The sequence below is a fragment of the Papio anubis genome, chromosome X, assembly GCF_008728515.1.
Source record: "Papio anubis isolate 15944 chromosome X, Panubis1.0, whole genome shotgun sequence".
NCBI lineage: Eukaryota > Metazoa > Chordata > Mammalia > Primates > Cercopithecidae > Papio > Papio anubis.
The window spans coordinates 56187478-56203533 of record NC_044996.1 but is presented as its reverse complement, the minus strand read 5'-3'; the positions used below and the strand labels follow the sequence as shown (position 1 = coordinate 56203533).

Genomic DNA, 16056 nt, shown 5'->3' with positions numbered 1-16056 from the left:
ATATAGAGAGACATAATATGCATATATATAATATGTAGATACATGTATATGTATGTATATATATTTTATTGGTTCTGTCTTACTAGAGAATAATATAATGACTAATATAACATCCCAATTAAGACTTAATTTGGAAAGTTTTTTTTTTTTTAATTTAGTCATTCTGGGAGAAAATATTTGAAACTATGCATCTGACAGGGGATTAATATCCAGAATTTACAAGAAACTCAAACAACTCAACAATAAAAAATAATCCCTTAAAAAGTGGGAAAAGGATATGAATAGACATTTTTCAAAGAACACATATAACTGGCCAATAGGCGTATGAAAAAATGCTCAACATGATTAATCATCAGAGAAATGCAAATTTAAAGCACAATGAGATATCAACTTACACCAGTCAGAATGACTGTTATGAAAAAGATAAAAAATAACACGTTGCCAAGGATGTGAAGAAACGGGAACTCACATATTGTTGGTAGGAATGTAAAGTAGTACAACCTCTATGAAAACACAGTACGGAGATTTCTAAAAGAACTAAAAATAGATGTAGCAATTTGTAGCAATCCCACTACTGAGTATCCAAAGGAAAATAAATCATTATATCAAAAAGATTCCTGCACACATATGTTCATCACAGCACTATTCACAATAGCAAGGATATGGAATCAACCTAAGTGTTCACCAACAGAAGACTGGATAAAGAAAATGTGGCATATATACAAAATGGAGTACTATTCAGCCATAAAAAAAGAATGAAATCATGTCATTCGCAGCAATGTGGACAGACCTGTCCATTATCTTAAGTGAAACAAGTCAGACACAGAAAGATAAATATCACATGTTCTTATAAGTAGGAGCTAAATAATGTGTACACATGGACTTAGAGTGTGGAATAATAAACAAATGGAGACTCTGAAGAGTGAGTGGGGTGTGAGAGGGATGGATAATGAGAGATTACTTAATGAGTACAACGTACATTATTTGGTGATGGCTAACCTAAAAGCCCTGACTTCACCACTAGGCAATTTATGTATGTAACACAATTACATTTGTACCTTATACATTTATACACTTAAAAAAATAAATAATTTTAATTCCAGAAAGGAAAAGTGGACCTTAAAAAACAATAAAAGGGAGTGCCCATCACACTTGAAATGTTGCTAGAGTTCATAGATCTAGCTGCTGGGTTTCTAAGCAAACTAGAGGCTGCCGTGCACCAAAGCAGGAATCCAGGAGACAGGCAGCTGTGCAATTAATGCATGTACTTAAAACTCCCAAACCTGCAGATGCCGTGCACAAGAAGCACCTTCAAGAGATTCCAGACCAGAGTAGCAATGTTACCACCAGCTTCATGTGGGGTTAGGATTCAAGCAAGACTTCTGAACTACTGGCAGGCATCGGGGTCTCTGCCCTGGAGAAGGAGGAGGCAGACAGTGAGAATATCCCCAAGGAACTGCTCTAAAACCTGGGCCAATCACACAGCCATCCAAGGAAATGATTGAAGAGCAAAAGGAATGATAAAGACTGTGATCATTCACAGGCCTAAACTAAATGGAGAGAACTTTCCAGGTGTTTCATGGGACTCCTTTCCAGATGAGCTGCTCTTGGGGATCTTTTCCTGTCTGTGCCTCACTGAGCTGCTAAAGGCCTTCGATGTTTTAAGAGGTGGTATTACCCTAGCGTCTGTTGAGTCTCTATGGCAGACTTTATACCTCACAGGTAAAAATCTTCACCCGGATGTGATTCGTCTGGGTTGGTTGCCTTCCACTGCCAATAATCATTTATGACCAACCATTGGTTGAAGATTTCAGCCCTCTGCATATACAGCAGAGGGATGTGTTGAACTCAGTTATAGATGTGTCTGCCCTCCATGACATTCTGTCTCGGGGCTCCAAGTTGCAGAATCCTTGTTTTCTGGAAGACCTATGGCTTTCAGATTCCATTATCAATAATCTTGCACAGAACTCAAATTTAGTGCAACTAAACCTTTCTGGGTGTTCTGGATTCTCTTAATCCAGCTGTTCCAGACTGGATGAGCTAAACCTCTGCTGGTGATATGACTTCACTGAAAAAGCATGTGCAAGTGGTTGTTGCGCATTTGTCAGAGAGCATCACCCAGCTGAATCTCAGCGGCTGCCGAAAGAATCTCCTGAAATCCAATGTCTCTACTTTAATTAGAAGATGCCCCAATGAGGGTCTAGATATCCACCTAAACTTAAGTGATAATGTCATGCTAAAGCTAAAGAATGACTGCTTTCAGATATTCTCCAGCTCAACTACCTCCAATACATATCACTCACTCGGTGCTATGATAAACCCAAAACTTTACTTGAACTTGAAGCAATTCCCACTCTAAAAACACTACAAGTCTTTGGAATCCTGCCAGACAGCGCCCTTCAACTGTTAAAGGAAGCCCTTCCTCAATGTACAGATTAATTGCTCCAATTTAACTACTACTGCCAGGCCAACTACCGGCAACAAGAAGAATAAGGAGATATGGGGCATCAAATGCTGACTGACATTGCAAAAGTTCAGTTGTCTATGAAGTATTTATTGCAGGCTGGTGTCTCCCTTTTCTTTGGAACAGGGAAAATAGTCAGGAAGCCCAATTGCTGGAGTGCTGGGCTAGTTTTATTCTTGGTTTTCTCTTTGCCTTCATTCCACGAGTATTAAGGAATGATTTAAGAGGGAAAACAATGTGCTTTTCTGAAATGACTCTAAAACTTCTATCACTGCTTTGCCCATAAGGTAAAGCCTTTTTGAAAGGCTTTACCTTTTGAAATTTGGAGAGAGTGAGCCTATAATTTCAAGACACCTTAAAGAGAAAAATTTGAGCCACGTCTTTCAAGTGCCCTTCTTATTAAGTCTATTCAGAATCAAGCTTAAAAATTACCACCAGCAAACAATCTTCATAGCCTATATGGCAACTTTTATCTATTTAATTTTATACTAGTGCCTTATAAGACAGTTTGGAAGAACAGTACGCTATTTTATTGTGAGCTGAACAGAAAGTGAATCATAGGATAGCAGCATTTGAGGCAATTATTCTGGAAATAGGAAAAATGCATTTTAATTTTGCCTTTAGATTTGAAATTAGGTTAAAGAAACAAATATCCCCAGGTAATTCACCATAAAACATAAAAATAAATAAATATATATATAAATAAATAAATAAACAACAAGGGGTATAGAATTAGTATAGGATTTGAAAGCTCAAGAGACAATTTTCTATGACAGGTTAATTTGAAGTATCCTTTAATGCTCACTAAGGTATTATGTTTCCAGAATTCTAAATTAGGTGAGGAAATATAATTCTAAATTATATTTAATTCTAAATTCTAATTATAAAGTTTTCTAACTTTATAATCAAATTATATTAACATGGGTTCTTTAGCTTTTAAAATGACTTGCTTTGTTTTAGAAAGGTAGCATTAACCCGGTCTCTATTCTTGAAAAGTTTGATGGAAGAATTCTGAACTGAATCTGCTTGCTGTTTTCCTTTAGCACTGAGTTTCTTGAGGTTACTTGTGTATTAATTTGGAATCAAGTATTTTAAATTGTCTTTTTTTAATGGTCTCTCATAATAATTATTCAAAACTATTCATTTTATGGGGTAATGGGGCCTATTCCCTAAGAGGAACTGCATGTTCCCTTCAACTGAAAATAAACACCAGAAGTCTGGGCACGGTGGTTCATGCCTGTAATTCCAGCACTTTGGGAGGCTGAACCAGGCAGATTACTTGAGGTCAGAAGTTCGAGACCAGCCTGGCCAACATGGCAAAACCCTGTCTCTACTAAAATTACAAAAATGAGCCAGTCATGGTACCGCACACCTGTAATCCCAGCTACTAGGGAGACTGAGGCAGGAGAATTGCTTGAACCCAGACGGCAGAGGTTGTGGTGAGCCCAGATTGCACCACTACACTCCAGCGTGGGTAACAGAGCCAGACTCTGTCAAAAAAAAAAAAAAAAAACAAAAAAAAAACCCTAGAAGAAGGTATATGTTCCATGCAGTTTCAGCAGTAAGCACTACTTTCACCTATGTAAGAGTTAAGATTCAGATACCGAACATTTTGATAGCATCAGTGATTTTTTTTAAACTGGTACATAGAAGTAAAAAGATTATATTCTGCTTTTTAAAAGTAACAAAAAAAAAAGCTAGTTTAAATTGGTGAACTCCTCGTATGTTCAAAATGCAACAAGAAAAGCCAAAACTCATCATCCCTATTAACATTAACTGTATTTTTAGAATCAAAAAAAGTAAATGTTAGGAACAATAGTATGAAATGCCCTTATCCGCTCAGACCTAAGTAGTGTTACACAGGAAATGATTATGCTTCAATTTCTTAGTAGTTAAAAAATGCTAAATTCTACTTGAAATTATTGTTTACAGATTAGTGACAAGGACTGGTCACAGATTGACTTCCGGATGCCCTCAAATATACAGAACTCCCAAACTGAAGTCCAGCTATAATCTACTTTGCATAACCTACTTTGCCAACATGTCAGAGTAATCCATATTTTTGTGTGCGATTTCTACTTTTATAGACTTGTTTTAAAATAAAACACATTGTTGTTAAAAAAAAAAAAAATTGCACATACACAGACTGAGATGCATTCTTCTGTGAAGGATTCACAAACAGAACAACTTCACAACAATACTGAATCACGTAAGGGTGAAAACCCAATTATATTCTGATCACAGAAAATGAATAATGGTTCCCTTTCTGTAAGTGAATGGAAATAAAACAGTTAAAATATACATAGAAAAAGTAAATGTCACTTCTGCTTCCATCAAGTGACCAGGCTTGATGATGTGTCTGTGTTATATGTTTCCAAGGCAGATTGTGCGTTTGCTTTATGGCAATCATCAATATTGAAATAAAATAAATACTTGAGAAATTTTTAGTTATTCTGGTGGGTATCGTCATTTGCTATTAAGGCATGTCTCTCGATGTTTATTGTTTATTTAGGAAAAAACAGGAGAAACGATAGCGGGAGTCTTTGACTATCCAAATTAACTAAAATTAAGCAGGTTGAGAAGAAGTACTTAGATATACCTCTACTGCTCATTGCATTTCTCGGGCTCAAGTTTTGTAATTGAAAATTTTAAAAGCAAAGCAAACCAGAGCAAGTTATTTTGTGGATATTGACAAACTGATTCTAAAGTGTATAGAGAGAGGCAAAAGATCTAGAATAGCCAACACAATATTGATGGAGAAGAACAAAGAAGAAGACTAACACTTCAAGTCTTACTATGAGACTACACAGTAATCAAGACAGTAATCAAGTATTGGCAGAAAAATAGACAAATAGGTCAATAGAACAGACTAGAGAGACCAGAAATAGACCAATACAAATATATTCAACTGAATCTGACATAGGAGCAAAGCAGTTAGGTGGGGAAAAGACAGTCTTTTCAACAATGGTACTAGAACGACTGGATATCCACATAAAAAGAAAATGAATCTTAACACAGACCTTACACACTTCACAAAAATTAGCTCAAAATGGATCATAGACCTAAATGTAAAATGCAAAACTATAAAATTATGAGAAGATAACTAGGAGAAAATCTAGATAATCTTGGGTTTGGCAATGACTTTTTTTTTTTTTTTGAGATGGAGTCTAGCTCTGTCGCCCAGGCTGGAGTGCAGTGGCGCAATCTCAGATCACTGCAAGCTCCACCTCCCGGGTTCACGCCATTCTCCTGTCTCAGCCTCCCGAGTAGCTGGGACTACAGGTGCCCGCCACCACGCCCAGCTAATTTTTAGTAGAGACGGGGTTTCACCATGTTAGCCAGGATGGTCTCGATCACCTGACCTCGTGATCCGCCCGCCTCGGCCTCCCAAAGTGCTGGGATTACAGGCGTGAACCACCACACCCGGCCGGCAAAGACTTTTAAGATACAACACCAGGACCTGGCACGGTGGCTCAAGCCTGTAATCCCAGCACTTTGGGACGCCGATGCGGGCAGAGCACGAGGTCAGGAGATCTCGACCATCCTGGCTAACACGGTGAAATCCCATCTCTACTAAAAATACAAAAAATTAGCTGGGTGTGGGGGCAGGCGCCTGTAGTCCGAGCTACTCGGGAGGCTGAGGCAGGAGAATGGCGTGAACCCGGAGGCGGAGCTTGCAGTGAGCTGAGATCAGGCCACCGCACTCCAGCCTGGGTGACAGAGCAAGACTCCGTCCTAAAAAAAAAAAAAAAAAAAAAAAAAAAAAAAAAGATACACCACCAAAGACAAAGCCCATGAAAGAAAGACTTGATACGTTGAACTTCATTCAAAATAAAAACTTCTGCCCTGTAAAACAACAGTCAAGAGAATGAGAACACAAGTCACAGATTGGGAGAAAATACTTGCATAAGACATATCTGATAAAGGATTGTTATCCAAAATATACAAAAGACTCTTAAAACTCAACAGCAAGAAGTCTAACAACCTAATTAAAAATGGGCAAAAGATCTGAACAGATGCCTCACCAAAGAAGATATACAGATGGCAAATAAGCATAAAAAAGATGCTCAACATCATATGTAATTAGAGAATTTCAAATAAAAACAATGAGATACCACTACACACCTATTAGAATGGCTAATATTCAAAACACTGACAACATCAAATGCTGCTGAGGATATGAAACAACAGGAGCTCTTATTCATTGCTGGTGGAAATGCAAAATGGTGCAGCCACTTTTGAAGCCAGTTTGGCAGTTTCTCAAAAAACTAAATATACTCTTACCCACATGATCCAGCAATCATACTCCTTAGTATTTACCCCAAGGAGCTGAAAACTTATGTCCACACAAAAACATGCACACAGATGTTCAGAGCAATTTATTCATAATTGCTAAAATTTGGAAGCAACCAAGTTATCCTTAAGTAGGTGAATGGGTAGATTGTAGTACATCCAGCCAATGGAATGTTGTTTAACACTAAAACGTAATGAGTTATCAAGCCATGAAAAGGCACAAAAGAACCTTAATGAAAATTACTAAGTGAACTGGCTAGCCATATGCAGAAAACTGAAACTGGACCCCTTCCTTACACCTTATACAAAAATTAACTCAAGATGGATTAAAGACTTAAATGTAAATCCGAAAACCATAAAAACCCTAGAAGAAAGCCTAGGCAGTACCAGTCAGGACGCAGGCAACGCCAAAAGCAATTGCAGCAAAATTCAAAATTGACAAATGGGATCTAATTAAACTAAAGAGCTTCTGCACAACAAAAGAAACTATCATCAGAGTGAACAGGCAGCCCATAGAATGGGAGAAAATTTTTGCAATCTACCCATCTGACAAAGGCCTGATATCCAGAATCTACAAGAAACTTAAACGAATTTACAAGAAAATAAACAACCCCATCAAAAAGTGGGTAAAGGATATGAACAGACAGTTCTCAATAGAAGACTTTTATGCGGCCAACAAACATATGAAAAAAAGCTTAACATCACTGAGCATCAGATAAATGCAAATCAAAACCACAATGACATACCGTCCAGTCAGAATGACAATTATTAAAAAGTCAGGAAACAATAGATACTGGCGAGGCTGTGGAGAAATAGGAATGCTTTGACACTGTTAGTGGGGGTGTAAATTAGTTCAACCATTGTGGAAGACAGTGTGGTGATTCCTCAAGGATCTCAAACCAGAAATACCATTTGACCCAGCAATCCTATTACTGGGTATATACCCAAAAGAATATAAATCATTCCACTATAAAGACACATGCATACATATGTTTATTGCAGCGCTGTTTACAGTAGCAAAGACATGGAACCAATCCAAATGCCCATAAATGACAGACTGGATAAAGGAAATGTGGCACATATACACTATGCAATACTATGCAGTCATTAAAAAAGAATGAGATCACGGGTTCTGCAGGGACATGGATGAAACTGGAAGCCATCATCCTCAGCAAACTAACGCAGGAACAGAAAACCAAATACCACATGTTATCACTCATAAGTGGGAGATGAACAATGAGAACACATGGACACAGAGAAGGGAACAACACATACCAGGGCCTGTTGGGGGTTGGGGACGAGGTGAGGGAACTTAGAGGATGGGTCAACAGGTGCAGCAAACCACCATGGCACACATATACGCATGTAACAACCTTGCACATCCTGCACATGTATCCCAGGTTTTTTTAGAAGAAATTTTTTAAAAAAGAAGATTACAAAGTGAAAGAAGCCAATCTGAAAAGGCTACACACTATATGATTCCAACTATAGCACATTCTTGAAAAGGCAAAACTATGGAGAGAGTATAAAGATTGGTGGCTTCAAGGAAGTGGGAGGAGGGAGGGCTGCATAGGTGAAACATAGAGGATTTTTAGGGCAGTGAAACTATTCTGTGTGATGTTATAATGGTGAATACATAGCATTATATATTTGTCCCAAACCAAAGAATATACAACACCAAGAATGAATCTAAGTATTTACATTAACTATGCACTCTGGGTGATAATGCTGGGTCAATTTAAGTTCCTTTCTTGTAACAAATGTGCCAGTCTGGTGCAGGATATCGACAGTGGGTAAGGTTGTGAGTGTGTAGGTGTAGGGGGTACATGACAACTCTGTGCTTTCTGCTTAATTTTGCTGTGAACCTAAAACTGCTGTTAAAAAAAAAAAAGTCTATTTTAAAATATGTAAAGCAAAAGCTTATGGTTTCTGAGAGATATACTAAGGATGTGGCCATTGTGTATTTTATCATAAGAGTATTAAAAGGCCAGGAATTGCAGGAATTTTTTAAAGCATGCAAGCTTTTATACAGACCTATCATCTTCTTAATTAAAATGATGTTCTTATTGTTTTCATTATGTAAGAATTGGAGGCAAAACTGGGTAGGCACTTGGGAGGCTCTATTTATTCCCCACCATATGGTGTAGGGCTGCTTTTTAGGTAGGTAGCCACCTACATGGTGAGATATGGGAGATGCTTAAAGGCTACTTTTAACTTAAAATTTCACCTACTATTCTGTCATGGTATCTCCTTCTTCCTCTCCTAACCATAAATGGATCCTGCCTGCCTCTCATTTTTAACACATCTAGTATCTAGCCCATGTACTGATTGACACATACAAGATGTTCAATAACTGTGTAATAAATTAGTTGTTGATTCTGAATTTTAAAAAAAGGACAGTCTCCGACATATTTTTTTTAAAAAGTTGAGTATTCTCCTTTTATTTCTTGAATTTGACAAAGCCAAATTATTTAAGCCTGAATATCTCGTAACTTTCTTTTAAATTACATTGTTTAGCCAGGTGTGGTGGCTCAGGTCTGTAATCCCAGCACTTTGGGAGGCCAAGGCGGGCAGATCACAAGGTCAGGAGTTTGAGACCAGCCCGGCAAACATAGTGAAACTCCGTCTCTACTAAAAATGCAAAAAATTAGCCCAGCATGGTGGTGGGTGCCTGCAATCCCAGCTACTCAGGAGGCTGAGGCAGGAGAATCGCTTGAACCCGGGAGGCGGAGGTTGCAGTGAGCCGAGGTCATGCCATTGCACTCCACCCGGGCAACAGTGTGAGACTCCATCTCAAAAATAAATAAATAAATAAATAACAGTGTTTATTTTGCTTCTTACAAGGGCAAATAACATGATTTTGAAACAAATAGAATGTTTCAAACTGGGTTGACAGACCAGTTGACTTTGAATTCACTGACGTTGCAATTAGGCATGCTTATCCTCAAATTGGCTGATTTTCATATTTGAGGTATGAAGCATGTATGTAAATGAAATGTATTCATACCTTTTATTTGGTGTTTCTCCTAGTAGAAATGTCAGATGACATTCTAGAGCCTTTAAACATAATGAAAACTAAATTAAAGCCTATTTCTATGAGTCTGGCTTTATTTCTTATTCTTTTCCTTACTGTTATACGCATCTTAAGGCATCATTGCCTTCCTGTATCTTCTTGCTTCCATGCAAAGTGGCAATAGTGTAGATCTTCTGTCATTATGGCCACTACCTCACCACCTGGTCTGGTCCCAAATCACTCTCTAATGTTTGCATAGACGTACACCCACTTCATACCTGGCTTTCTGATTGGTGAACTTTTTGTTCTATACTGATACATAACTAGACTACTTTAGAATTAAAATAGTTTGAGATTCTGCAAAGTAACCTAGAAAATGAAAGGTAGAAACAATAATTGAGGTAAATCAAAAACATATCATACATTTGTATGAAAACCATCTGTGATGAAGTAGTAGGGAAAGAGAAAACTTTAAAGATAAATGAGTTCTTGTCCTTCTGGATATAAGAAGAATATAATCTGGGATCAGGAAAAAATTCCCCTTGGGGTGTTTTATTACCCAGTCCCATAGAGTGTAGGATTTATGCTCTCCCCTTTCCCGCGTTGAACACTGTGTAAGAAAGATGTGAACTAAACAGACGGCTAAAAATACAATTGATGCCTAGGTTTCTAAGCTTTGAAATGATAATTCAGCAAATACTACCCTAGTCTCTGACTTTACTCCAAGGAGTGTTTTAGAAACTCATTTAGGAGCATGGCCTCCAAAAAAATAAGTTTTGGAAGGTAATCCTTTATTTTTGTTTTTTCTTTGAAATGCCAATAAAGTTCAAGTGACTACAGTCAACAAGTTTCTAATCCATATTTCTAGCTTATAAGAACTGAGTTATTCCACAAATATCTCTTTTTCTCCCATCACACCAGTATCTGCCCATGTATTAGAAGCAGTCTTCCACTGTTTAAAAGGAGGAACAGCAGGTTGGGCATAATGGCTCATGCCTATAATCACAGCACTTTTGGAGGCCGAGGTAGGAGGATTGCTTGAGGCCAGGAGTTCGAGACCAGCCTGGGCAACATAGGGAGACTCTGTCTCTACAAAAAATACAAAAATTAGACAGGAATGGTGGCATGCACCTGTAGTCCCAGCTGCTCGAGATGCTGAGGCAAGAGGATTGCTTGAGCCCAGGAGTTCAGGTTACAGTAAACTATGATCACACCACTGCACTCCAGCCTGGGTGACAGAGTGAAATCCTGTTTCAAAAAAAAAAAAAAAAAAGAATTGTGGCAACACATATGTAGTAACAACAGCTTTTCCAAGTCTTTTACAGTGCCCCCTTTAGATGCAAGTAGCAATAAGCCAAATCCTATTAAGATGGAATGATCACTGCTCTGTAGCTACTTTGTCCAAATACGGGCTCCCAGTTTATGCCATTAAGTTCAGAAGTTTGAGCTACACCAACCTTTTCCAGTCATTGTCACTAGACTATGGACATCAGCATTTTTACTGTTAGCAGGTACATGGCTGATAACAGGTGATAGTCTATACTCTGTCCTTAATCCAGGCTTGGCCTCACAAAAGAGACAACATCTAAATGGAAAAGAATGGGGGTAGTTTTGATCTCCTTTGACATTGCCAATGCTTTATGTTATTACTCTCTAGGCTGACTTGAAAGAACACAGACTTTGTGAAAACATTTTAATGGAAGGAAGTATCAAGTAAAACTCAGAATTGTAACATTACTTAGCAATGCCTGAAGCCTGCATCTTCCTGCCACCATTATCACAATAAACTCATAAAGGTGTAAAACTATGCAGAGCTATGTCAGACACATTAAAATAACATCTGCTAAATGACTCTTATGGCACATTTCTTTCCTTGTTATTCTTTCCATTCATCATTTTCTCCTTACCTAGTTTTGAACTGGGCTGAGATAGAAAACAAAGAAAAAAAATATTACTATAGTTCCTGTAGTACAGCTGTTTTGGTATTCTCTTTTACATATTTTTTCTATCAGTGGTCTAAGAAATATTAAAGGACAGCATAAGCATAGTAGTATGCAAAGAAAAAATACTGTTATCCTGATCTCAATCTACTTGTGAATTTTTGGAAAATAATAAGTTTGCATAAACATCAACTTTAAGAGTTGAGGCTGTAATATGGTTTGGCTCTGTGTCTTCACTCAAATCTCATCTCATTGCTCCCATAATTCCCACATGTTGTGGGAAGGACCCAGTGGGAGATGATTGAATCATGGGTCTCATGAGATCTGATGGTTTTAAAAATGAGAGTTTCTCTGCTACAAACTCTCTCTTTCCTGCTGCCGTCGATGTAAGATGTGACTTGCTCCTCCTCGCCTTTCACCTTCCACCATGATTGTGAGGCTTCCCCAGCCACATGGAACTGTAAGTCCAATAAATCTCTTTCATTTGTAAATTGCCCAGTCTCAGGTATGTCTTTATCTGCAGTGTGAAAATGGACTAATACAGTAAATGGGTACCAGTAGAGTGGCGTGCTGCTGAAAATATACCTGAAAATGTGGAAGTGACTTTGGAACTGGGTAACAGGCAGAGGTTGGAACAGTTTGGATGGGCTCAGAAGAAGACAGGAAAATGTAGGAAAGTTCGGAACTACCTAGAGACTTGTGGAATGGCTTTGACCAAAATACTGATAATGATATGGACAATGAAATCCAGGCTCAGGTGGTCTCAGATGGAGATGAGGAACTTGGAAACTGGAGCAAAGGTAACTCTTGTTATGTTTTAGCAAAGAGATTGGTGGCATTTTGCCCCTGCCCTAGAGATTTGTGGAACTTTGAACTTGAGAGGGATGATTTAAGGTATCTGGCAGAAGAAAATTCTAAGCAGCAAAGCATTCAAGAGGTGAGTTGGGTGCTGTTAAAGGCATTTAGTTTTATCGGGGAAGCAGAGCATAGTTTGGAAAATTTGCAGCCTGACAATGATAGAAAAGAAAATCCCATTTTCTGAGAAGAAATTCAAGCCAGCTGTAGAAATTTGCATAAGTAATGAGGAGCTGAATGCTAATCCCCAAGACAAGGGGGAAAATGTCTGCAGGGCATGTCACAGCAGCCCCTCCCATTATGGGCCAGGAGGTCTAGGAGGAAAAAGTGGTTTCACGGGCTGGGCCCAGGATCCCCATGCTGTGTGCAGCCTACAGACCTGGTGCCATGCCTCCCAGCTGCTCCAGTCATGGCTGAAAGGAGCCAACATAGAGCTTGGGCCATGGCTTCAGAGGGTGTGAGCCTCAAGCCTTGGCAGCTTCCACGTGGTGCTGAGCCTGCCAGTACACAGAAGTCAGGAATTGGGGTTTAGAAACCTCTGCCTAGATTTCAGAGGATGTATGGAAATGCCTGGATTCCAGGCAGAAGTTTCCTGCAGGGGCAATGCTCTCATGGGGAACTCTGCTAGGGCAGTGAGGAAAGAAAATGTGGGGTTGGAGCCCCCACACAGAGACCCTTCTGGGGCACCACGTAGTGGAGCTGTGAGAAGACGGCCACCGTTCTCTGGGCCCCAGAATGGTAGATCCACTGGTGGCTTGCACTGTGCACCTGGAAAAGCCACAAACGCTCAACGCCAGCCCATGAAGGCAGCCAGGAGGCAGGCTGTACCCTGCAAAGCCACAGAGGCAAAGTTGCCCAACACCATGGGAACCTACCTCTTGCATCAGGTGACCTGGATATGAGACATGGAATCAAAGGAGATTATTTTGAAGCTGTAAGATTTGACTGCCCTGCTGGATTTCGAACTTGCATGGGGCCTGTGGCCCCTTTGTTTTTGCCAATTTCTCACATTTAGAATGGCTGTATTTACCCAATGCCTGTACCTCCATTGTATCTAGGAAGTAACTAACTTGCTTTTAATTTTACAGGCTCATACATGAAAGGGACTTGCCTTCTCTCAGATGAGACTTTGGACTGTGGACTTTTGAGTTAATGTCAAAATGAGTTGAGACTTTGGGGACTGTTGGGAAGGCATGATTGGTTTTCAAATGTGAAGATATGAGATTTGGGAGGGGCTGGGGCAGAACGATATGGTTTGGCTCTATGTCCCTACCCAAATCTCATCTTGTACCTCCCATAATTCCCATGTGTTGTGAGAAGGACTTGGCAGGAGATGATTGAATCATGGGGACGGATGTTTCCCATCCCGTTCTCATGATAGTGAATAGGTCTCATGAGATCTGATGGTTTTAAAAACGGAAGTTTCTCTGCATTTTTGCCTGCTGCCATGCATGTAAGATGTGACTTGCTCCTCCTTGCCTTTCATCTTCTGCCATGATTGTGAGGCCTCCCCAGCCACAAGTCCAATAAGTCTCTTCCTTTTGTAAATTGCCCAGTTTCGGGTATGTCTTTATAGCAGCATGAAAACGATCTAATACAGGCGGTATAATTACTACTTCTGAGAGATACTTCTTCAATTGGCAAAACACTTAGGCTTGCTTCAGTTATCAGAGATATCAGAGCTTGGATAATCACTTAACCATGGTGTCACTCTGTATTTCCTATCTTGGTGAATCATCTGGTCACCTTCGACAGAAACCTGAGACTCCTTTTTGAGCTATCTATCTCTTTAGAGTCACACATCCAATCTATGTTTATTCTACCTCTTTGATATATTTTGAATTTTTTCTAAGGACCTATAATTTGTAATTCCAATCTTTTCTATATTCTCATTTCTACTATCTTAGTTTTGGTTTTAATTACCTGGATCATTTAAGTGTTCTATCTAGTCCACCTGCCACCATCAGCCTCTCTTCCCCAAAATGGTCCTAAATATTCTAACAAAAGGATGTTTCTAAAATGCAAATATTAGGTCATTAGAAAATTTATCAGCCAAGCGCAGTGGCTCACACCTGTAATCCCAGCACTTTGGGAGGCCGAGGAGGGTGGATCACTTGAAGTCAGGAGTTCGAGACCAGCCTGGCCAACATGATGAAACCCTGTCTCTACTAAAAATACAAAAAAATTAGCTGGGTGTGGTGGTGGGCACCTGTAATCCCAGCTACTCCGGAGGCCGAGGCACAAGAATCGCTTGAACCTGGGAGGCGGAGGTTGCAGTGAGCTGAGATTGCACCACTGCACTACAGCCTGGGTGACAGACCGAGACTCTGTCTCAAAAAAAAAAAAAAAAAAAAATTATAAGTGATGCTCCACAACCTTTACAATAAAGCTCATACTCCCTAACATGGGTTACAAGGAACTGGTCTTTACTTACCTCTCCAACTTCATCTCTAGCCACTTTCCCTTCATAACCCCAACCAGTTTGGTCTACTTACAGTTTCTTCACCTTGAAGGTGTCTAACTCCATTAACTCCATGCCTTTGCACATGCCATTGTTTCCCATACCAGGAATGCTTTTCTTGAACTCTGTCCTACCAAATATCAGTTTAGTTTAGTTTTGTTTTGTTTTTTCTGAGACATGATCTCACTCTGTCACTCAGGCTGGAGTGCAATGGTGCAATCACAGCTAACTGCAGCCCTGACCTCCCAGGTTTAGGTGAACCTCCCGCTTCAGCCCAAGAGTAGCTGGGACTACAGAAGCATGCCACCATGCCTGGCTAATTTTTTGTATTTTTAGTAGAGATGGGGTTTTGCCATGTTACTCAGGCTGATCTTGAACTTCTGGGTTCAAGTGATCTGCCCGCCTCAGACTCACAAAGTGTGGTGTCACAGGCGTGAGCCACCATGCCCAGTCCCCAGTATTCTTCTTTATTATTTAGAATTGTGTTTAATGACACATAATAGGCACAATAGAAAAGTGACGACAGTAGCTAAAACACAAGTCCAAAGGAAGTAGAAGTTGCATGATATAATCAGGGTCTGAGACTCTGACTATCTTTTTTATTTTACCATTATTATATATATAATGAGGCTTCAAGATGATGGTTTCATATCTGCATTCCAACAACAAAGAAAGAGAAGAGCAAAGAATCTGTCAGTTGAGCTTATTTTTATCAGGAAAAAAAAATGACTTTCGGCCGGGCGCTGTGGCTCACGCTTGTAATCCCAGCACTTTGGGAGGCCGAGGTGGGCGGATCATGAGGTCAGGAGATGGAGACCATCCTGGCTAACACGGTGATACTCCATCTCTACTAAAAACACAAAAAACTAGCCGGGCGTGGTGGCAGGTGCCTGTAGTGCCAGCTACACGGGAGGCTGAGGCAGGAGAATGGCGTGAACCCGGGAGGCGGAGCTTGCAGTGAGCCAAGATGGCGCCACTGCACTCCAGCTTGGGCGACAGAGCGAGACTCCGCCTCAAAAAAACAAAAACA

The 16056-nt window shown here is 39.7% G+C and overlaps 1 pseudogene; it reads left to right on the top strand.

Moving 5' to 3' along the window:
• Positions 1 to 676: 676 nt before the first annotated feature.
• LOC101021040 lies at positions 677 to 3768 on the top strand (annotated as a pseudogene).
• The last annotated feature ends 12288 nt before the right edge of the window (positions 3769 to 16056 follow it).